This window comes from Melospiza melodia, chromosome 20, assembly GCF_035770615.1.
Source record: "Melospiza melodia melodia isolate bMelMel2 chromosome 20, bMelMel2.pri, whole genome shotgun sequence".
Taxonomy (NCBI): Eukaryota; Metazoa; Chordata; class Aves; order Passeriformes; family Passerellidae; genus Melospiza; species Melospiza melodia.
The window spans coordinates 14,198,156-14,220,028 of NC_086213.1; the positions used below are offsets into that span (position 1 = coordinate 14,198,156).

The window sequence follows — 21,873 nt, forward strand, 5'->3', positions numbered from 1 at the left end:
TCATTACATAAAATGGGAGACTTAGCATTTCTGCATTTTGTTATATATTCATATTTAGTTGCTGCATTTCTATCACTTAGATCAGTCTTTGTGCACAATCTCATTTGTTTCATTTGTGGGCTTTCTGGAAGAGAGGTGAAATTATTCGCAGGAAAAACTGAAAATATGGGAAAAGGAATGTGACAGAATATTACCACAAAGTGGATTATTGCTTACTCTTACTTATGTAGATATATTTGATTCCTTGTTACCGGGTTAAAATTTTAATAACTATTGCAGGATAACTGAGTACTTATAAGTAACAGAAAAGGAAAAACTTCTGAATTTACTGCTAAATAAAAATTCAGGATAAATTAGAGAGTCCTTGGGACCAGTCCCATCAGGCCTGGCAGGCTGGGGACCTCAATATTTCCTAGAAGCCACAATCCTCTGATGGACAGAGATCTGACAATAGCTGGAGGGTCAGCTCTGATCTCTGGTGAGGCTGGAATTTGTCCAGGGGGCTCTTGGCTGTGAGGGTCCCTCCCACACCTCAGTTCTGTGCATTTGTTGCACACATTTTACCGAGCAGAAAAGGAGGGCTGCTGAAAGCTGCCTTAAAAGCACAGGCTCTGAAGGGATCGGGGGAAAAGAGGGCAAATTCTTTTTCATTCCCATTTGTACAAATAATTCGCAGATTAAGGGTTTTGGCTGGGAAAGAGAGGCTCAAGTCTGAAATGTATGGCCCCCATGTGGGCTTCATAGGGAGCAGCTGAACAAAATGCTTCATTTCCAAAAGCCAGTGCTCAGCTCCCCACTGTTCTCAGGGAGATGATGAAGAAGAGAAAAGACGACGAGTTTGCAGCTGATTAATCACTGGGAAACAGTAATCACTGGTGCTGTGTTTGGGATCATTATTCAAGGACTTCCAGACAGAAATAAACCCAAGAACTACCACAGTAGCTTTCTCTAATTATTTTTCTGTGCTCAGCCCTACTTTGTGTATTGAGCAAACCATTCCTCTTCTTGCAGTTTGTGGGCAGTGATCTCTGGGGCACAGACTCAGACCCTCCTGGGGAGCTCATTCTAGGAGCTGACTCAGTGTGACCATATTTACAGCTTTGAAAGAGGCTGTTTGTTATGGAATTCATTCTAAAATCGTAGCTCAGGGTTTATATAGCATGTTTAAATGGATGTATCTGCTTGAAAAATAGTTTGGGATAGATCTTAGTCGTGTGTAAGCTGGCACAGCCTCTCCAGAGCCGAAAGAAACCAAATTTCCACCCACAGAAGTTTGGACCTCTTTGATTTTCCTTTTCTCTTCCGTGTGTATAATGCATGGAGAGAGAAGACAACCCTCTTTAATCTGGGGAGAATTTAGACACTCATCAAGCACTAAAGAGGCACCACGCCGAGGCTGAGAGCCGAAATCCCAAGGATGAAATCAAGTAATTGCTTTATCTCTTTCTTTTCAGACATCTAGAGAGACGCTTAAAGGCAAAACTAAAAGTAAATGAATGAATTGAGCCGAGTGGATTTAGGGGTGGGTGGGTGTATTAAACTTGCAGGGAAAACAGCAGCAAGTAGGTGACATTCTGTCTTCTATTCAGGCTGCAGTGGGGCTCTCTCAGGCATCTCTCTGAAGGGAAAATGTGCTTCAGAAAGGACAAGAAGTTTGATCTGAGCTTTGTTTTTTAAAGTAGCTAGTAATCAATTAACTACCATAAACACTATGTTCAGCAGTTAGCTGTCTTCATGTCTGTAATTGCTCTGAGATCCCAATATTTGCCCAGGCCCTGAACTGTTGCAGTAGTGATTTAGTCATTTTTCTCGTGAATATAATTTGAGAGATTTGTATTTGCAGAAAGCCAAAAAGTCCAGAGGAGGGAAGGCAGGGAAGGGTTGGGCACTCTTTAAATGAGCTATTGAGTCTTCATAACAACATGACCATTTTACAGTCGCATTCTGTTGCAGCCAGTTTTTCATACTTTGCAATAGGTTGGGATCTGTTTATTGCTACTGGAGGGCTTTTTTTCCCCTCAGCTTTTTCTCATGTAGATGGTTTTATGCTTCTCATCTAGGTTAGGAACAAGAAATGCAAATTTTTTACCAGACTTGAATTACCAAGATGTTTCCAAGGGAAAAAAGCTTCAGGCTTGGTTAGGTTCTGGGCAAAGAATTTATGGTATTTTTGAGCTCACTTTGTGTAAACCACTAAATGAACAGTGATACAGCAAACTTAAGTAAGGCTAGTAATAAAAAGGTTAAAAAAACCTATCAGGTTCTTTATTTATGGCAAGGAGGCTCCTGGCTTGTTGGGAAAACTACTGACATCGACTTCCAGCTGCAAAATGAGGATTTTACACTACAGACCAAATTTTGCTTAAACCCCAGGGCTGGATTTGCACAAGAGCTCAGCCTACAAATTAAAAAGGAAAAAAATGACCAAATTTCTTGAGCCCTGTAGATTGGGTCTCAGAATTGCTGCCTCTGGGTGCTGCCTGCCTCCAGACTCCAAATGTGGTAATGCAAGTTCAGCCTGAAAGTCTGCACCCTGGATGTAGTGTAGCTTTAATTTTGGCCCCTGAGAAGGCCAATTAACTCATACAGACCTAATGACAGCTCATCTGCACTTTAATTAACTGGGGCTGTGATGATATTCAGTACAGGAGCCATACAAAAATGCCACTCACATTTCACTTTAAGTGTTCTGTGTCAGACACCATCACCCAGGAATGAGCTGCTGCTATTAAATTTCATAAACAATCATTTGAAATAAAGAGTTGTCACAGGAGCAGACTTAAGCAGCATTTTAATGCTGCCCCAGTGGCACTGCTGAGCTGAGAATTACAGAACTCCCCTCCAGTCAGACAGGAAAGGTCACCAGGTGTTGGCCATGCCCACCTGAGTGGCCAGGTGTTACCTGGGGGTGGTTTAGCTCTTCCTTCTGGAAGTTACAGATGTGTTTGGGGAGATCCAGAGGCCACCAGCCCTCCCTTGGCATCTGCCCTGGGTCACCCATGGTGTGTGTGCCAGTTCTGGTGCTGGGAGCTGCTTGCCACTGAACTGACCCCACGAGGAAGAACTGTGGCAGCAGGGCAGTAATAAATTCAGAACAGCCACTGTCATGGCCAGAGTGGGAGGATACTTACATTTTGTTTCTCATATCTGCTTTCTGAAATGTTTGATTTATGGGTTCCATGTATGTGATGTGCCAGGGGGGTCTGAGTGCTCCCTGACTGATTTCAGAGGCTGAAACAGCAGCCAGCTTTTCCCCTTCTGTCCTGAGTTCCTGCTGCAAGCCAGGGCTCGGGCAGCACGTGGGGACCCTGTGCAGCTGCTGGTGCTCCTTTTAAGACTCTGGAATGGTGGGAAATTCAAGGTGCCTTGAGGAAATAAATGATTCCTGCTCAGTGCAGAGCTGTGGAAGTTATGGCCCTGCCAAAGATGAGATCCATGGCTGCACCTCCTAAACAACACCACCTTGCTAGAAGTGCAGATGAGAACTAACTCAGGCTCCTGGCAGCTTAGATCTTGTTTCTCCTTGGCAGCTCTGTGGGTTTAGTGTTTGGGGAACCTTGGTATTTCTGGGGAATCCAGAAATGTTTGAGTGAATCAGCTCAGTCACAGAATGAAATGTGCAAATGCACTGTTTGAAAGTTTGCAGCTCACTCAAATTGTGAAATCAGGGCAGGGAAATGGTGGCATTTAACCTGAGCCTGTGTGGTATGAACTACTGCCACAGTTCATGCCTCCTGGCATCATTATTCTCTGCAGAAACAGAAGTAGTTTCTGATCGTTAATAGATGTTCAGTTCTTTGTGTTGTTGAGAATTACAATTATATCCACAAACACATATTTTTAACTCTCCCATCACTTTTGGAGCTGCTGGACAGAGTTCTCCAGTTCTCTGATCAGCTTAGCAGCTGTAGTTCTGTCTGTCTGCAGTAAGACCAGATCAGGCTCAGTCTCCAGGAGTTGGATACCTTGGAGCAAGTTCATGGATTCTAAGAGGAGCTGCCAACGCCATCTAGAGTTGAGGCTGCCTGGGATTTCTCATTATTACAGGAATTATTGTAAGGAAATAACACCTATTTGTCAGCACTTTTGGCAGAAATACTGTAGAAGAGAGAAATAAATATTAGCCATTAGCAGAGTGCATTTTCCAGCCTCACACTGAAAAAGGAGAGATGTGCTGCAAGTTGCTTCTCTTCACTCAGGGGGTTGTGTTTCATTTTTCCTGAGGCAGCTTTTTGCTTCTTGAATCCTTTTCCTTTGCTCTTGAGTGCCAGGTCTGGTAAGTTCTGACACCCCCAGTAATCCCCTCATATTTGCAGTTACAAAACCCTGCAGAAATCCAAACCTACCATGGGAATGTGCTGCTTTAATCAGGATTTTGGTCGACTGTTTTGCTTTGCTCCCCCAGGTGTTTCAGGGTGCTTTCATAGAGGTGCAGGGAAATCTGGGAGATGGAAATGAGGATTTCTGTAACATGTGGGATTTCAGGGGGTTTAGGAGGAAAGATGAACTGGGTGAAATGCTCAGATCCCACCATTTCCTGCAGACAGTGCCTGGTTTTCAGGTGGGACTGAGGGAATGGTCTCAGATCCTTCCCTGCACGTGCTGGAAGTGGGACTGGAGCTGGGATGAGCACGATTGTTATCTCATGACAGCAGAAAATTCTTATTTGCTCCATGTCATCCACTAACAGTTTCATCCTGCTTTGTGTGAGCAATGTGATCCTGAGTGCAAGTAGTTAGTTCTTAAATGAGACTGAAACCAGCCAGTATTTAGTATTTTAGTGAATAATCCAGAGACTAGGAGTCAAATCTAGGTGTGCCAACTTCTATCTTACTTCTCTGCCCATTAGCCCGTGCTCACCTTTCAAGATTTGCTTCAATTGGCAGCATTTCTAATGAGAAATGCAGCTTTAAAAGGCAGAACAACATTTGTCTCCTTTAGTTCTGGAGGTGCCTTATTGTGAGGCTTGTTCTGGTTCAGTTGAAGCTTTTTGAGTTGGGGACAGTGTTGAGGCTGGAAGGAAATGAATGGAAAATGCAAAAGAGAAGGAGATTTAACAGGACAGAGTTGTTCATGTGGTTATGGGAATTAAATATGCCCAGAAGTTCCCTACTTGACTGTATCTTACAACTGATTCCCACTAACAGAAAATACTAATATTCCATCAGTGAGGTTTATTTATGCTCTTGTTGTAATAACTTTAAAAATGCTATGAAAAATCCTTTATTTACATTAATAATGCCACTGATATTTCCTGGATCTGGTGAAGTTATTGCTTTTTGCTGCTTAAGGAGATATGGTAATTCAAGTATATAAGCTTGAAGGGAAACAGGGAGAGGAGTTTCTCTGAGAGGAAATGAAGCTAACACTCCTAGGAAATATTTCTAGCCCACATCAAATTCAAACATCTCCAGCAGAGAGATTTGGCAGTATGTTCAGTGGGTCTGCTCTGAGCACGGACATGGTGTGAGGCAGCAGTGGCAGCAGCCAGGGTTTCCTGTGCTCCAGATGGATGGGATGGCCAGGGAGGGTGAATCAGCTCTGCTGGCCATGCCTGAGCTGGGAGAGACTCCCAGAAAATGGAATGGTGCTGGAAGTGTGCAGGGAGCTCTGGCATTGCCATCAGTGTCCGAGGAGCAGATTGGAGCAGGCTGGGTGGGTTTGTGGGCTGAGGGAAGGTGGGATGGGCTGGGGACAGAACAGCACAGCTGGGGCTCAGCCCCTCCCTGGCCCTGCTCTGCTCTTGGGGCAGATAATTGTAATAATTGTGTCTGGTGCTTCATTCAGCAAACAGCACTGCTCACAGCCTCCAGGCTGAAATCACCACTGACAGTCCTCCAAAGCCTTTAAGTGCAAGATAAGGTTGGTGTGCTTGTGAAATGCTGAGCAGTAAATATTTTCCTTGTTTGCTTCTACTTAAAATTGAATCTTGGAGGATTTACATGCAAATTCTATCAAGTACCAATCTTTGTTCGGCCTTTGCTATGTGTTTTGGTTTTTTTTTTTTTTCTCCTCATTAATTTGAAAGCATTTGGGAAAGGAAAAGAGCCAGTGTTTTCTAATTGGCTAACATAAAGGGAAATTGCTAAATCCATATGTGGGCACCAGACTGTGCTTTGTTTCTTAATGGGGCTAATTTTGCTGAGACCTGAGGGACCTGAGCATCACATATCAGGTTGGCTGTGCAGGTATTTCAGTTCAAGAGGCTGGTTCAATTCTCAGCTGTGGGGGCCTACCAAGGGGGCAGGAGTTACATCTGCATACTTGAGGAAAACATTTGAATTGCTGCTGGAATCCAGATAATTTTCTGTGATAAGAACATGTAGCTTTATATGTTGGAAAATTTAATTTCTCCTGCCCGGATTTTCAGTCAGTCCCAAGAAAGCCAGAAGGAGTCCATTGCTGTGACTGAGATGCTATCACACCCTTATTTTTAAGATGAGTTGGACTTTCTTTGCCTTCTGCAAATATTATTGAGAATGAAATTTGTCACCTATTTGCAGTTAGACTGGTACCAAATATCTAACAAATTTGTCTCTTCTTCCAGCACCTGTACTATTGCTGGCATCTCTTATATGGAGCTATGTGAACAAATAATGAAAAAAACATTTAAATATGCATTTTCCCGTTGCTTGAGTCAACCACTAATATACTGATATACCTTAATATATTTTGGTTTTATAACTTGAATAATATCATTCTCCATTACATAATCACCCTTTCAAAGACCCCAAGGCATTTTTGAGCACCAGTTAAAACCCCAGGTGTTTCTTTCTGCAAAAGAACTTTTAGGTATTTTACTTTAGCTTTACCCATTTAGAAATGAATGGCCTAAGGTAACTCAGCATCCCTAGGAGAAGGACAGATATGGTGCCTCTATTGTGGGATTGGCTTATTTTGGGTAACAAACATTCATCTGAATTCAGAGTTTTATCATCTTGGCATAACTACAGTGAGGAGTTGTATGGTTTATTCTTGACCAGTTGATCTGAAATACTCTGTTTTTTCTTATCACCACTGCTTCCACAAAGGATCCCTTAGCTCTTTACTCTGCAGGTTTCTGACCTGCAGTTTGAGAAAGACAATGCATTTAAAATAGCTAAAAATCTATTTCCAGCTCTTTTGCATTTGAAAGCTCTTGGTCCTGTAGTAATATTTTGTCTTTAGCTCCCCCCTAGTTATCAGCATGAGCTCTCAGAGGAGCAGAGCTGGCAGGAGCCCCTGGAGCAGCAGGATTTGGGCACTGGGGGTTCTGTGCCTGCTGCTGGGACAGGGCAGGCTGGAGCAGCGAGGCACCAACCTGGCTGTTCCAATAGCTTTGCTCTTTACCTGTTCTGCTCTGGAGTAAATGAGAACAGATTTCTGCCTCCGAGCATCTGTGCATAAATTCCGTCTGAATAGGAGGCGAGTTATGAAATGAGATCAGCTCTGAAAAGTAATTCTAGCCACAGCTAATTTTTTTTTTAGAAAAAGGAATATAAATTGCTACCTTTTTAGCAGCCAAAGAAAATTAGGGGCTGGTGTAGGCTCTGAGATGCTGCCAGATTTTGTATTGATTGGTGTTAAGCCTGGTTTGCCTGAAAGGGTGTTTCAGAGCGGGTGTGGATTTTCTGCATCCAAGGGTGAATGTACCTTCAGCTGGGGTGAGGGCAGGTACAGAATGCTGTGTACCAGCTTCAGTGTGATCCACATCACCAACAGGCACCTGTCTGAGCAGAGCAGGCTCTGCTGACCTTCCTTGCTCCTTGAGTGTGTCTCCATCTGCATTTTCTGCTGTGGGCACTGGCTGTGCTGGCATCTGTGCTCACATGAGATGGGAGCAGTTACCAGGCTGCCTGGCTGGACTGCATCTGAACCTGGCATCTGGAGGAGAGATTGTTTGGGGTTTTTTCTGTTTGCTCACTTTTCTGAGCTGCAGGATGACAGCTGAGGAGAGGGCACAAGTAAATACCGGTCGCGTAAGGAGAAAATACAGTGACACCATCGTGACAAATAGCTGTGGGACATTGAGAACAATGCTCACTGTGCCAGGAGCCCTCTGCTGTGCTCCATGAGGGCTCTGGCCATGAGAGGTGGCCTGGGAAGCTTTCCCAAAGTGCTGTGTACACTGCTGGGGGCTCACAGGCCACTTCAAAGCAGCGCTCTGAGCCAGGCAGGCGTGCAGAGCTAAAGTACACAGCAGTGTCCTTTGAAAGGGGCTGCAAAGGCTCCCACAGCTCTCCTGCTGCAGGGAGCTGAGGGCAGGACCTCAGCTCTGTGACACTGTGGGGTGTTGGACATGCTGTTTGTTCCATCTGAATTCTGGTCTCCACGCCAGAGTGAGGGGAGCAGCACACCTCAGCCTCGGTAAGGGCTGCAAGGCTCTGGGCTGGTTCCTGCAGCCAGCCAGGGCATCCCAGGGTGTTTGTCCCAGTCAGGACTGAGTTCAGAGGCAATGTGTGATCTGCAGAGTGCCTCTGCTAGAGCTGGTTCTAATTAGTCACTTTTATGAGCTCCAGAGTCAGACAAAAATGAGGAGCCCTCCCCTTGTGTAGTTTCCTGTTTGCTGGGTGCATGTAAAAGAGATCTGGCCCCGATGTATGTTAATAATGAGCTGATAATGTAAGCCAGCTGAGAGATGTGGAGTTAGTCTGGTGTGCTGCCAAGCAGGAGGTGAAAGTTCAGGAACTGACTCATGTTGCCAAGACCTGGTCCTGTGGAGAAGGTCTGCTCATTAATAGATTGAGTTTCTCATTAGGGCTACAGAGCATATGCTTACAGCTTTTGGGTTGCAGGCTGAAACCCAATCCCAGTAAAAGCCTGCTGAACAGAGAGGCAGATTTACTGGTAAATAAAGGATTAAAGGAACACTTGGCAGGGTTGTTGGACTGGAAACCTGACTGGCCTTTGAAGATTTCTCCATATTGTAGGTCCTCCCTTTAAATTTATACCGAGAAGAGACGTGCTCTGCTCTTTACCTCACAGCCCAGAGGGCAGGAGCTTTCTATAGCCTGCTCTGTCTCCAGCAAGGGCAGAAGATGCTGATATCTGTCTTCTAAATGAATGCATGATACTCCCTTTAAAGTAAAAGTGGTTAGCTCAGAGGAGCTAACAAGGCTTCCCTCCCACACCCCCCTCACTCAGAGGCCTGGTCTGCCCAGAGAACAAGGCTCTGCATTAGTTTGCAGAGCAAGCAGCTCAGCATGTACAGCATCTCTAAAACTGCTCTTGTTCTCTTTGCTTTTTGAATGAGTCTCCAGCAAACAGGCACCACTGCCTGCTTGGGTTACAGCCTGTGACGTTCCTTACAGCTGGCCATGAATGGACTTCATACTTGGCTAAACAGCTTTGGCAAACTGAAATGCAGACAGGTTCAAACAGACTTATAAAGGGAAAAAAATACATGTATAGCAGTCCAAAAGCCCTACAGCTGACAAGAGTGCTAATACAGCACGTTGGGAATTCAGGGTGGCATTAGCTTTTCATTTCTTTATCGAGGGAAAAATGATCCCTATGGAAGTTTTGGTTCTTGAATGTGGATGATGTAATGGCTCTTGTAGCACTCTGCCTTAGCTGGCAAGGGTTACCTGGGGAGACATGGAGCCAAAAGGAACTGCAGGAGAGGCACTGGAAGCTGGTCAGGATGATCAGTTTCCTTTTCTTGTCATGAATTGGAGTCATTGCTTTGTTGGCTAATGAAGGAGATAAACTGCAGGAGTGGAGACAGCCTGGATTTTATCAAACCCCTCTTCCAGCAGAAGGGTTTCCTTTGTTCCTGCCTGCCCAGAAGCCACAGGCATCTTTAATCATTGCTGCAATCCCATTGTCCAGCTCCAGCAGCCATAGAGCACAGGTTCACTGCAGCCAGATGTGTGACAGCAGCACAGCACACTTAGACAGGGAGAAGGAACCAGCCTGTGCCCTGCTCAGCACCATGTGTCACCCTGAGAGTCAGTTCAGGAGCTTATTTACAGTTTATCCTGCAGGAATGAGCTGTGGTTGGGAGTGTATGCACAAATACATGTTTTACCTGTGCTTGTGCATGCAGCAATTTCCTTGTGATGGTACACACTCTTGCTGTTACACAAAGAGCTGTATTATTTCTTTTGTGTCAACAAGAATGAACAGAAGGATTTTGTCTAACTCCAAAGCCTCCATTGAATATCACAGACCAAGAAGTGGTTGTGGAGTGCACCAGGAACTGAAGTTCACATCAGTGATGGAATTCCTGCAGCAGAGAGGCTGCTGGGGATGAGCAGCTGGGGCCCAGCTTGGCTCAGTGTGGGTCACAGTGGGTGTGTGGGCAGGGTTTGTGTCACCACAGCAGTGTCACAGCTCTGCCAGGCCCTGGGCACAGGGTCACAGCCAGGTGACAATGGGGACAGCCAGGCCCTACAGCCTGCTCAGCCCTGGGTGTGCCTTGCTGTGCCAGCCCCTTGCTGGCACTGAGTTCCTGGTGAAATCAGCTTTTATCCAGCTTCACCCCAGCCCCTGCTCAGCAGACATTGCATTGAGACATCTCTGGCCAGACACATCAGCCCCTCAGAGGGCAGATAAAACCACTCCTAATGCCTAATAACAGAAATTTGGAGGAGATCTTATGTAAACATATTCAGTGAGCCCTCATTAATTTCCCTTTGGAGCCAGGCTGAATAAAGATGAGCTTCAAAGAAAGGAAGAAATTAAATTTGTTGTTAAGGACTGCACATGTTGGAAAAATTGTAGGAGGCACTGTGTGTTTTTAGCTGTGTGAATTAGGGATCTGTGGCAGGGACGTGGGGGAGGAGGAAGGTTTGGAAGTTATATTAGGAAGGGGTAAAAATAGGGCTTACAAAATGTATAGCAGGGCTCTATTGCATTGATTTGCAGGCAGCTCTCAGTGATTCTTGAGCACAACAGCACTTTAGGAGCACGACACATTCAACCTCTTAAAAAGATGGTGCAAGTCATTTGCTCTGTGCAGTTCTGTGGTGCTCAGCATAACAAACTGGCATCCATCATTGTCATTTGTCTTTGCCAATGACTTTAGGGACGCTTGAGAAGAAGCAGGAAGGTAGGATTCTGCTTTCCACCCACCCAGAAAACACAGAATTACTCTGATGTACCTTCAGAGCTGCACAGCTTTGCCTCTGGCATTAATGCCCTCCCTGGAGCTGCAGCAGACTGTTGCTCTGCTTTGAACATAAATGGATCCAGGTTCTTGTCTTCATCCTAGGCAGGCCTTTATCTCTGGCTTCTGAATGTACTCCTTTTGTAAAAACTTTATCTTGGAAAGCAGAACTTGGTCCCATTGGCTTCTGCATCCTAATTCCAGAGCTGGAATTGCCAGGAATGTTCTCCCAGACGCTGCTCAGGTATGGCACTGATGGAGTGTTTTGGTTTGGCCCTTCCTGGGCAGGTTATAGCAAGGCATTAGAGCAAATAAAAGAGACTTTAGAGAGAGACTTCTCAATCATTTCTCTGCCTTAAAAACAGAATTAAAACCACGTGTTCATCATTCTTCTGCTGCATTTTCTCACTGTGATTTAGCATTCTGTCAGGTCTGCTTGTGTTCCTCTGGAAGATTCCCTCTTCTGGATCTCATTTTTCCTTTTGTAGTTTTGCCTTTCCCCTTCCTCACTGCCAACACCACAAGCACTTTGTTCTCCCTGCTGTTTCTGGTGTGGGTGAAGTGGGAAGAAGAGAAGGGCTGGGGCTGGAGAATCCCCTTCCCTCCTGCCTCTGCCCCTCAGTACCAGGGCTCACCAAACCCAGGGCAGAGCTGGGCTGCTCCCACAAAGCTTTTGAGCCAGGACAGGATATTGAGAGCCAGAATTGGGGGTCTGGGGAGGAGCCACAGTGCCTTTGCTCTCTTGGCAGCAGCCAGGGCTCTTTAAACACAGCCCTTGGAGGTGCTGCGAGCACAAAGACACCAGCGCTCCAGCCATCCCTTTTGATTAATCCCTGGGAAAGAAGGTGTTTAACCAGATAAATTTCCGCTTGGTTTCTGTCCTGCTGCTCTTCTGGAATGATGAGTTGCTTTGTGCTCTGTGACAAAGAATTGCTTGGAGGTTAAAGGTGATGCTGAGTTCATTTCCCCAACAGGCAGGGCTGTCCCCCACCCCCTCAGCCTCCTTTCTCAATTAATCTTCTCATAAATCCTCATTGCATCTTTGAAATGGAGATGATTAGCAGGGTTGTAGCCAGGATATTGGGATATTCTGGCATGGTTTAAATCACAGTTTGCATACAAGCAACTGTTTAATACATGCAAGTATTAAAAATGTGCATGCATCGCATATGTTAGTGTTCTAAATCCTTCATGAAGGAGAGGAGAAAGGAAAGAAGGATAAGTGGCTGCTTTACTCTTAAATTAAATTTTCATATAAATAATAAACTTTTTTTTTTTCAAGAAGCAATTAAAGGATATTTTTGGGGATGGGCCATTGCTGGTATAGCACATGGTGATTTTTCTGTCTTTTATGAAACTTTATTGATTTATACCAGTGGTGAAGCTTTCCTGAGAGTGGAATTCTGCAACAGTGAATGCTGATCCAAGCCAGTACTTCCAGGGCCTTTTATTCTCCATGATTTAGATGTTCTACACTGAATTTGCAGATTCCAGGAGCCGCCAGGCAGCGGAGGTTGGGGCTCTTGGTTCCCACTCGGAAAAGCTGACAGACTGGAGTCTAATCTTGGCAGCACTTGCTGCCTTGCCTTGCCAAGTCCCATCCATCACCAGCAAGGCTCTTGCATCCTCTTACCTTCTGTGCCCTGGTGCTTTCACCTGCTGCCCACTCAGTGCCCTGTCCCTGTCCCTGCTGCTTTCTGTGCTGAGCTCTGCTGGAACCTCCTGGAAAACTCAGCTTCGCTGCCCGAGTTCCCTGTCTGGGTAGTGGGAAAAATGCCTGCAGCTGTTGGGTTGTGAGTTGCTGAGGTGGGATGAGAGGTCAGAGGTGTTTATTCCCAGCAGAGCCCAGGACCCTGGCAATACCAGCCCTGAGAAGTGAGTTCCAGTGAGGAACGTATCAAGGTGTGTGCTGAAAGTGTATTACAGAGCCCAGGGAAAGGCTGGCTCAGGTGTGATTGAAACAAACCCCTTTTTCCTTTGCAGCCTTGGCATTACTCACTGCCAGCCTATACCTGGCTCTTTGAGTAATGTCCCTTGTACCTGTGTGATGCAGAGCCCAGTGCAGGCTGGGTCTTAGTGTGGGGTATGTGAGATAAAGTCCTTTATGTGTGATAAAGTCCTGTTGTTCATGTTGCTGGCTGGCTTTATTTTTCATTAGTACCTATTTACAAGAAAAATATTCTTTTCTTTCTTTTCTGAATGGTAAAACATTGTAATTCATTTATTGAGTCCTTTGTGTCCTCCATCTACACTTCTGCAGATGAAAGCTTCATCCTGTGCAGGTCTGAGCTCTTTGGTGCTCTTGGTTCTTGTTGGTTTTTGTGGCAGTCGAGTGCTGAGCAAATTGCCCCATTCAGGCTCTAGGACCCTAATCTCTCTTTAAACAGGGAGCTGTGCAAAGCAATTCAGTGTCTAAACAGAGGAGCGAGTGCCTATCAGCATCTGACAGAGACTTAAACAGCAGAGCAAAGCACAGAGCTATTAAAAACTGGAGAAGGAGATACAGGACAAGGAATTGATTCATTGCCAAGGCCAGAACTTGTTCAAGTTTGTAACTTACATCTTGCATGTTCCCATTTTTATGACACTTGAGAACTTTAAAAAAACCCAAACTCAACTAACTGTGATATTGGTGTATTTCAATCATTATGGCATTCTGGCCAAACTTTAAAATGCTGGGGAGGCTTTGGTGAGCCATCCTGTAAGGCTAAATTTGATACATCCCCTGCAGAGAAATGTGTTCCATAGAATTGTACTGCCATGAAAATTAGATTTCTTCAGTGGATGAGCAGTGCAGGTCTCTGAAAAGGCGCTGCTGAAGGTAGAAAATACTGACCACACTGTCTGCTTTTCCCCCTATTCTGTGACTGCCACTGGGTTGTTTTTGCCTGCTTTAAAGCCCAGAAACCCCCCCCAGACAGACAAGGTTTTATTTGGCCTTTTGTGTGCTGAACTCCACGTGGTTTTGACTCGCAAGTCAATCAAACTGAATGATAGCTGCTCTCATTTCCATTTCCATTTCCCTGCCAGAACCTGGCCTGCAGAGGTTTCTGTGCCTGCCATGTGTCTGTGATGGAGCTGGGAATAAAATCCAGTGTCCTGAATGCTCCTCTTCTCTCCAGCTATCAGACAGGACAGGCTGAGGTGCTCTTTGCATTGTCCTTGCTGTGCTGACACAGTGGGGCCAGCAGAGCTGCAGGATCCATGGGGTGTGTGTGCCACAGTGGGGCCAGCAGGATCCATGGGGTGTGTGTGTGCCACAGTGGGGCCAGCAGGATCCATGGGGTGTGTCTGCCACAGTGGGGCCAGCAGGATCCATGGGGTGTGTGTGCCACAGTGGGGCCAGCAGGATCCATGGGGTGTGTGTGCCACAGGGGATGATTGCAGGATCCATGGGGTGTGTGTGCCACAGGGGATGATTGCAGGATCCATGGGGTGTGTGTGCCACAATGGATGATTGCAGGATCCACGGGGTGTGTGTGCCACAGGGGATGATTGCAGGATCCACGGGGTGTGTGTGCCACAGTGGGGCCAGCAGGATCCATGGGGTGTGTGTGCCACAGGGGATGATTGCAGGATCCATGGGGTGTGTGTGCCACAGTGGATGATTGCAGGATCCATGGGGTGTGTGTGTGCCACAGTGGATGATTGCAGGATCCACGGGGTGTGTGTGCCACAGTGGATGATTGCAGGATCCACGGGGTGTGTGTGCCACAGGGGATGATTGCAGGATCCACGGGGTGTGTGTGCCACAGGGGATGATTGCAGGATCCATGGGGTGTGTGTGCCACAGGGGATGATTGCAGGATCCATGGGGTGTGTGTGCCACAGTGGATGATTGCAGGATCCATGGGGTGTGTGTGCCACAGTGGGGCCAGCAGGATCCATGGGGTGTGTGTGCCACAATGGATGATTGCAGGATCCATGGGGTGTGTGTGCCACAGGGGATGATTGCAGGATCCATGGGGTGTGTGTGCCACAATGGATGATTGCAGGATCCATGGGGTGTGTGTGCCACAGTGGATGATTGCAGGATCCGTGGGGTGTGTGTGCCACAGGGGATGATTGCAGGATCCATGGGGTGTGTGTGTGCCACAGGGGATGATTGCAGGATCCATGGGGTGTGTGTGCCACCGTGGATGATTGCAGGATCCATGGGGTGTGTGTGTGCCACAGGGGATGATTGCAGGATCCATGGGGTGTGTGTGCCACAGGGGATGATTGCAGGATCCATGGGGTGTGTGTGCCACAATGGATGATTGCAGGATCCATGGCGTGTGTGTGCCACAGGGGATGATTGCAGGATCCATGGGGTGTGTGTGCCACAGGGGATGATTGCAGGATCCATGGGGTGTGTGTGCCACAGTGGATGATTGCAGGATCCATGGGGTGTGCCCCAATCCCTGCAGCCCTGCTTGCCTCAAGGGCCAGCGTGTGACATTTTGCCCACCCTGTGCTGCTCACAGGACTCTCTCTGACATTTGCAGCCTCTGGCCAGCACACAACCTGAATAGTGTCTGTATAGAAGTTTTCCAAGCCTTTTCTCCTAACAAAAGCTTTCATCAGTGGAAATTGCAGGTTCCAGGTATCTATCTTTGATTCTACCCAGTAAAGTGGCTTAAATAGGTCAGATGGCCTCGGCAGTGGAGACAATTGGGAATGGCAGCCCTGGGAGGGGGAGTTATTCCGGAAATCTTCACTGACCTTTGCATGTACACTGTTGTTTTACAGACTCTTAAGGTCACCAGCCAGTCTGAGAAAACCATTTATAGATTTCAGTCCTGAATGTCAGGCAGCCTTTGACTAACGCAGCTCTGTGAGCAGAGGGTCAGAGAGAAGAGAGGTCTGTAATAAAAGGATATCTTGGTATTTTGGCAGCCAAAGGGGGGCATGTACAGAACTGCAAAGAGCATTGGAGGCTGTTATTAAAATATTGGAAATGCCTTTCTGATGTGCAGTTTTCTGAGAGTTCTGTGTTTCCAAAATAGACTTTAAAGCTTCTCTTTCCTGTTGGTGAAAAGGCTGTGCCTCCCAAGCAGCTATTTGTGGTTTATACACGTGTCTGTTGTGTTGGTAATCCTGAGGAAAATGGAACAACCTGACAGATGTTGGATAAGGCTTTAGAATGCAGAGGTCTAATCCTGGCTTCTAATCGATGCAACTGAAACAAGGAGTTTTACATGTGGTTAATGGGGCTGCTCTGGATGGGCTGCACGTCAGTGATCACCCTGTTAATTCTGGGGGAGTTCCCTGGCAATGAGCTCTAGCATCCAGCCATGCTCTGTTTGAAATGTTTTTCATCCCCTTGGAATTCCCGTCATTTAGTTTCAGTGCCCATCCCATTGTTTCTGTGTTTTCAAGAGCGCAGAGGTTGCTGGTGTACCTTTGCTCAGTCCTTGCTTTAGGTGCTTGTCGTGCTCTGACAGCTCTGAAATGCCACTGTGCTGCCTCTGCTGGAGAGGAATGGGGCAAATGCTCACTTCTGTACTGAATCCAGGGCTTTCTGTAGGACTTCAGTGCAGGTTTGATCTGTGGTAATGTTCAAAGGATAAATTCATTAAGGATATGCTCTCAAAACGTGAGAGAAGTCTATTTAGTAGAATATTATTGCAGTTTTTCATTTAACAATATACTGAATGAATGAAGTTAATATCTCCTACTGAAATAAAATGGGAAATTTGTTCACAATAAGTGATTATAATGTCTCCCAAAAATCTTTGCACTGTGGTTTAATTGAACTCTGATCTAGGCTAAATAAGACTGTGTGTCTATATCTGGGCTTGAAATATGTCTGGTAACCCACCAGCCTCTGTACTCCCATGGATGTGAATAAGAATACCCCATCCCAGGTCAATCTGCAAAACCCTGCAGGTACAAACCTCTCCTTGGGCTTCAGCTTTCAGTCTGGGGAGCTCTGGATTCAAACAAGAACTGCTAAAATAGCTTTGTTAGCACTCATTTTGTTTGATGAAATTGCCCTCACCAGGTGCTCGCAGAACATTTGATAATAGGCTGCAATTTCCCTCAAATGTTTGCTCTGTGGATTTCTTGGCCAGATTGGTTTGCAGAGCTTATTTTTAGCTTCACAAATTGGTCATCATAAGCATTTGACACTTGACATTGCCTGTGTGCAATTAGTCCCTCGGAGGAGGGGAGGCAGCTCTGGTGGGCACACGTGGGGAGCTCTGGCTTCTGCAGGGCCCCAGCTGATGTTTTGGGATGCTCACAGAACTGCACTTTTAACCCAGAGGGGAGTGAGAGTCTGAGTTGTGCCTGTCAGGGGGGAATCTGGATGGGAAGACATGGTTGAGCCACTGCTCCCTTTGTTGCTGTATTTTATCCACCTCACAGTCCAAAATCTGTTCCATATCCTCAATCTCAGCTTGTTTGGTTTAAGATTCCACTCAGCCTTCCCATCAGCAAAATCTCCTATTTCTAGAAGGTAAGAAAAGGGAGCTTGGAAGGGATGAGAGTACAGCTAAGGTCATCCTGAGGTCTAAGTGAATGTATTTGCTGAGTTCTAGTTCTCAGCAAAACATTGCTACAAAGATTTCATACACTGTGAAGTCCCTAAATGTGACTGAGTGTGGTGCTGGCACAGAAAATTAAGGGAAAATGAACCAGCAAACAGAGCTGTTGACATTTTGGGTGAAGGAAGCATTTGTGCTGATTGAAGTGAATCTTCCCTGCTTTCATTCTGCTCTGCAGTTCCTGAGCTGGAATATGTGATTTGCTCTGCAGGAGCAGGACAGGTTTGTAGGGGAAGATGGAGTCAGAAAAGAATTCAAGGATGGGGATTTTGTGAGGGCATGGTTTGTGTCAGCTGCTCATCTGGGTGCAGGGGCAGGTGGGAATGGGTGTCCATGGATGGAACAGGGATGATAATTTACAGCATTTGCAGGATTTTAGGTGATGGTGGTGCTATGAATAATACTAGGTGGGGTTTGTTTCTTAAAACTCTGGTGGTATGGAAGTGGAACTAAAATTAATATGGTGTATCATTCAATGATAGCTGGGTTCAGGAATGCAGGAAAGGTAGTGGTAAAGCTGTAGGAAAAAGGAGGGAGAAGATCCTGCCTTAAAAGTTACAGAATTCTTGGTGGGAGCTCCAGCTGTGCTGGGGTTCCAGGAGGACACACAGGCGCTGGAATCTGTTCTTCTCCTCTCCTCTGGCTTGCCTCCTGCAAGGACAATTATAAATGTGCCTCTGAGGGCAGACAAGGTGCAGGAAGGCTTCTCACATCACTCTCCTTTGCATGGGCAGATGTCTTCTGCTCCTCACTGACTTCCCTGGCCCAGAACCTCCTGGCTGGGGGGACAGGCAGATGGTTGTCCTGAAGGCTCAGAGGCTCATCCAGCATCAGGCACTGAAGATCCGTGGCCATTGGCCAGTAATCTCCCACCCACGAGCTAAGCCCTTCATTCCCTGCCCAAAGAAAGTCACTTCAAACCAAGCTCATAAAAGAGCAGCTCCAAGATATTAAGCTTTTATGACTGTTCCAGTGAATCCAGCTCCATGTGAAATACCCCCAAAGAAAATTCCTCTTATGCTGGAATCCAAGAACTAATAATAATACCACAGATCAGAAGCTGCTGTTTCCCATCCAATGAGCTCACTGGGTTGCAGGAATTCGAGCTGCTCTGTCACACTGGAGCCAGTGATGTGCTTAGCAGATGCCTGCTTGGGTTCAGATGAAGTGCTGCAGAGGCATATGATGCCAGAAGAAGGATTAAAAAGTCACCAGGCTGTTACAAAGAAGAAATAATTACTTGTAAGCCTTCGCTTTTGTTCTTGGCTAATGCTGGCTTTGTTTGATGGTTGTTAACCTCTTCCATGCAGGACTTCATCTCTGGGCAGCTGTGGCTCCTGCTGGGTGATGGAAAGGGGTAAAGCATTTCAAAATGCAAAAATCTGTTCTAGAGCACCTGAAAGCACTGATAGGCAGAGCTGCTTTTTAAAAGCTAGTTTTTCATGTAGATAAAGTAAACACCGCTTAATGGTTATTTAAAATAGTAACTTGTGCTGAGAAACTCAGGAAAACCCATGGCATCTTCTTTAAATAGATTCTCTGATAAATTAAAGAACTTTGAGCTTATTAAGCATACAAAAGTGTTCTCTGAAAATGCAGGTAATTAATTATACCAGGATGTGAAAGTTATTGGGTAGAGATGAAGAGAATAGAACAAATCCCCTAAGTGATGGCCTGCAGTTGCTGATGCATGGTGTTGGTACTCTAAAAATAAAATGGACAATTTTAACTACCAATTTTATCAGTAAAAGGCTTAAAGTGCTGAAATAAATTGTCTAAAGTACAGCCTTCAGTATAGAAATATAGGAATCCATTATGTATGGTATGAAAGTGGGTGGAAATCTTTTGACTACGATAAAAAAAAAAGTGAAGTTTTTTTATTTTCTGCTGTCAGTCTGGCCACATGGGTTTTGCTGTTTGTGTTCAGCTTCTTAAGGCAGAAGTTGCATGACTGTTTTTTTTAATATTGGGCCAAGTCCTGCATACCTCATGCATGTGATTAGCCCAGGATAAATGAAGTGCCTGCAAAAATGAGCCCACTGTCTGTCTGAGGATAATGTGCTGCAGCAAAAGTCCTGGGAATTACACAAAAACAGCTGCTGAGCCTCAAGCTTAGATCCTGACCAGCAACCCTTTGGAATCACAGGGCTTCACTTGTCTGTGCAGCCTGCTGAGTTCATTTCTGATTTGTGTGGCTCTGTGGAAGGCAGGGATTACCTCAGGAGCAGTGGGGCCGTGTCTGGAGAATCCCTGGTCATGGAAACCCTTCAGAAACCTTGTGAGCTTAAATCAGTTCGTGCTTTCCTTCACCAAGTGTTCCTGTGCTTCCCCTCGGCACAGCCCTGCCCTCTGGTACCACACCTGAGCAGCAGGACACCTAGAAAAGAAATTCTCACCAGTCACCAAGCCAAACTCAGCAGCCAAACTGGCCTCCAAGGAATTCTTCTCTAGCAAATCAGGTGTTCTGATTGAAAACCGTGGTGGCATCTGTCACAGAGGATGTCAGTGGCTGCTTTTTGTAGAGGGCTGCAGGGAGGTGAGCAGATCCCAGCAGGCTCATCCAGGGTGGGTGAAGGGGCTTAGAGAGGAAACTCCAAAGAAATCTGTAGGTTTTCCTCTTCCCTTGAAAGGTCCCTGGTCCAAAGTGGATCTTCCTTGCGTTCCTTTTACAAGTGTTAGAGCACTTAGGGATGGAATCCTGACAGACTCAGGTAAGGGAAATCAATCAGCTCAGGAGGTGGCATTTGTAACATCTTTTTCAGCAGAATTAAACTGTGTGCCAAGGACTGGAGCCTTGCAGGGCTGGAACAGTGAGCTAAAACAGTGTTTTATGTTTTAAATGTGATTCTGCCTGACACAGAGGGTGTTGTGCTACTAATTCACTGTTTCTTTTCTTTTTTTTTACCTTTTCATTTTGTTTTGTTTCAATTTCTGTCCAGTCATGGCAGTTTGCTCAGTTAGGAGGACAGTTCCATGGTGGCTCATGAATTAAACATGAGTGAACACATCTTAATTCCTTATTTCAAATTTATGGCTGCTGTCCTTTGAGAGTTCTGATTTCCCCCTCCTCTACATTTGTCTCCTTCTTTTCTTAATTACCTCACACCTGCCTCCCCAAGCTCTTCATTCCCTGCACCCTGGCATTGCACACTCCACAGGGCTGCAGTGGGGTTGTCTGTCAGCAGCCATTTGGTGTCATGACAGGTATCGATTGTTTATTCCTTACTTGAAAACATTTAATTAAATCTGACTGCATAATTAGCACGTTAGCAGCCACACATGCCAGGGCAGCAAATGTGACTTGCAGAGCTCCCCAGGCTGCAGCCCTTGGTGAGGAAGGTGGTGAGGCAGAGTCTGTGGGGTGTTTTGGGATCCTCAGGTGTTCTGGGTTCCAGATGAATCTCTGCATTCTGTGTTGTCCTTGTGGTTACCTTTATTCTTTAAAGAGCTGAACCTACACAGAACCTTAACTCCTGATTCTGATGGGGTTTCCTGAGAAACTGAGGGCAAGCTCTGTTTTATCAATACTCAAGAAGTCCAGCACTAAATGCATTTACCTTTTGTACCTATGGCCAACCCCTTCAGCAGGGGTTAAAGAGAGGAGTTGTAAGCTGTATGACATAATCAACGTGTACTTGAACCCTTCTCCGCTGTTATCTACCCTAATTTAGACAATACATTTGCCTTTCAGCAGTGTGTTGTTAATCTTAACAGGAAAACATTTAGGTCAAAAGGGATCTGATGTTCAGCTGAAACTTGAAATTGGCCAGCACATGCTGGTTCACTCTGTGTGCATCTTACATATTGGTACTTGTTGAAATACTTCTGGGTTGTGATGCCCATTTGCATTTAAAGAACGTAGGAAATTGTCAGTATTTTACCACAGAGATATGGACTGTTTCTGGCACAGTAATACAAGAGCAAGGTTACTTGACAGAGAGCGTGAAATGCTTGTCTGAGTGTCCTTAGAAAAGCAGTTTCTTTGCACCTAGAAGAGAAGCTGCCTTTGTTCCTGCAGGGCTGGTGACTAGCATCCCTGAGGCTGTTGGTCACTGGGCTCTTCTGACATGCTGCATTATATTTTCTTTTGCAAATGTAATGCAGAGAAGAATTATTTTGTATCTAAGCATGTAGCTACCCTGTAAATGTTCTTTGCATGGAATAATGCTTGTCCCTAACTCAGCACTGAAGCTGTGCTAACTGTCCCTTTGAGTCCATAAGCAGACTTGGTCTAACTCACCTTTTCTTCTATTA

At 45.8% G+C, this 21,873-nt stretch overlaps 1 protein-coding gene across 1 annotated transcript in view; it reads left to right on the top strand.

The window, feature by feature from the left end:
- The window catches only part of TMEM132C (transmembrane protein 132C), a 165,773-nt gene that overhangs the window by 31,518 nt on the left and 112,382 nt on the right, over positions 1 to 21,873 (top strand). The window lies entirely within an intron of this gene.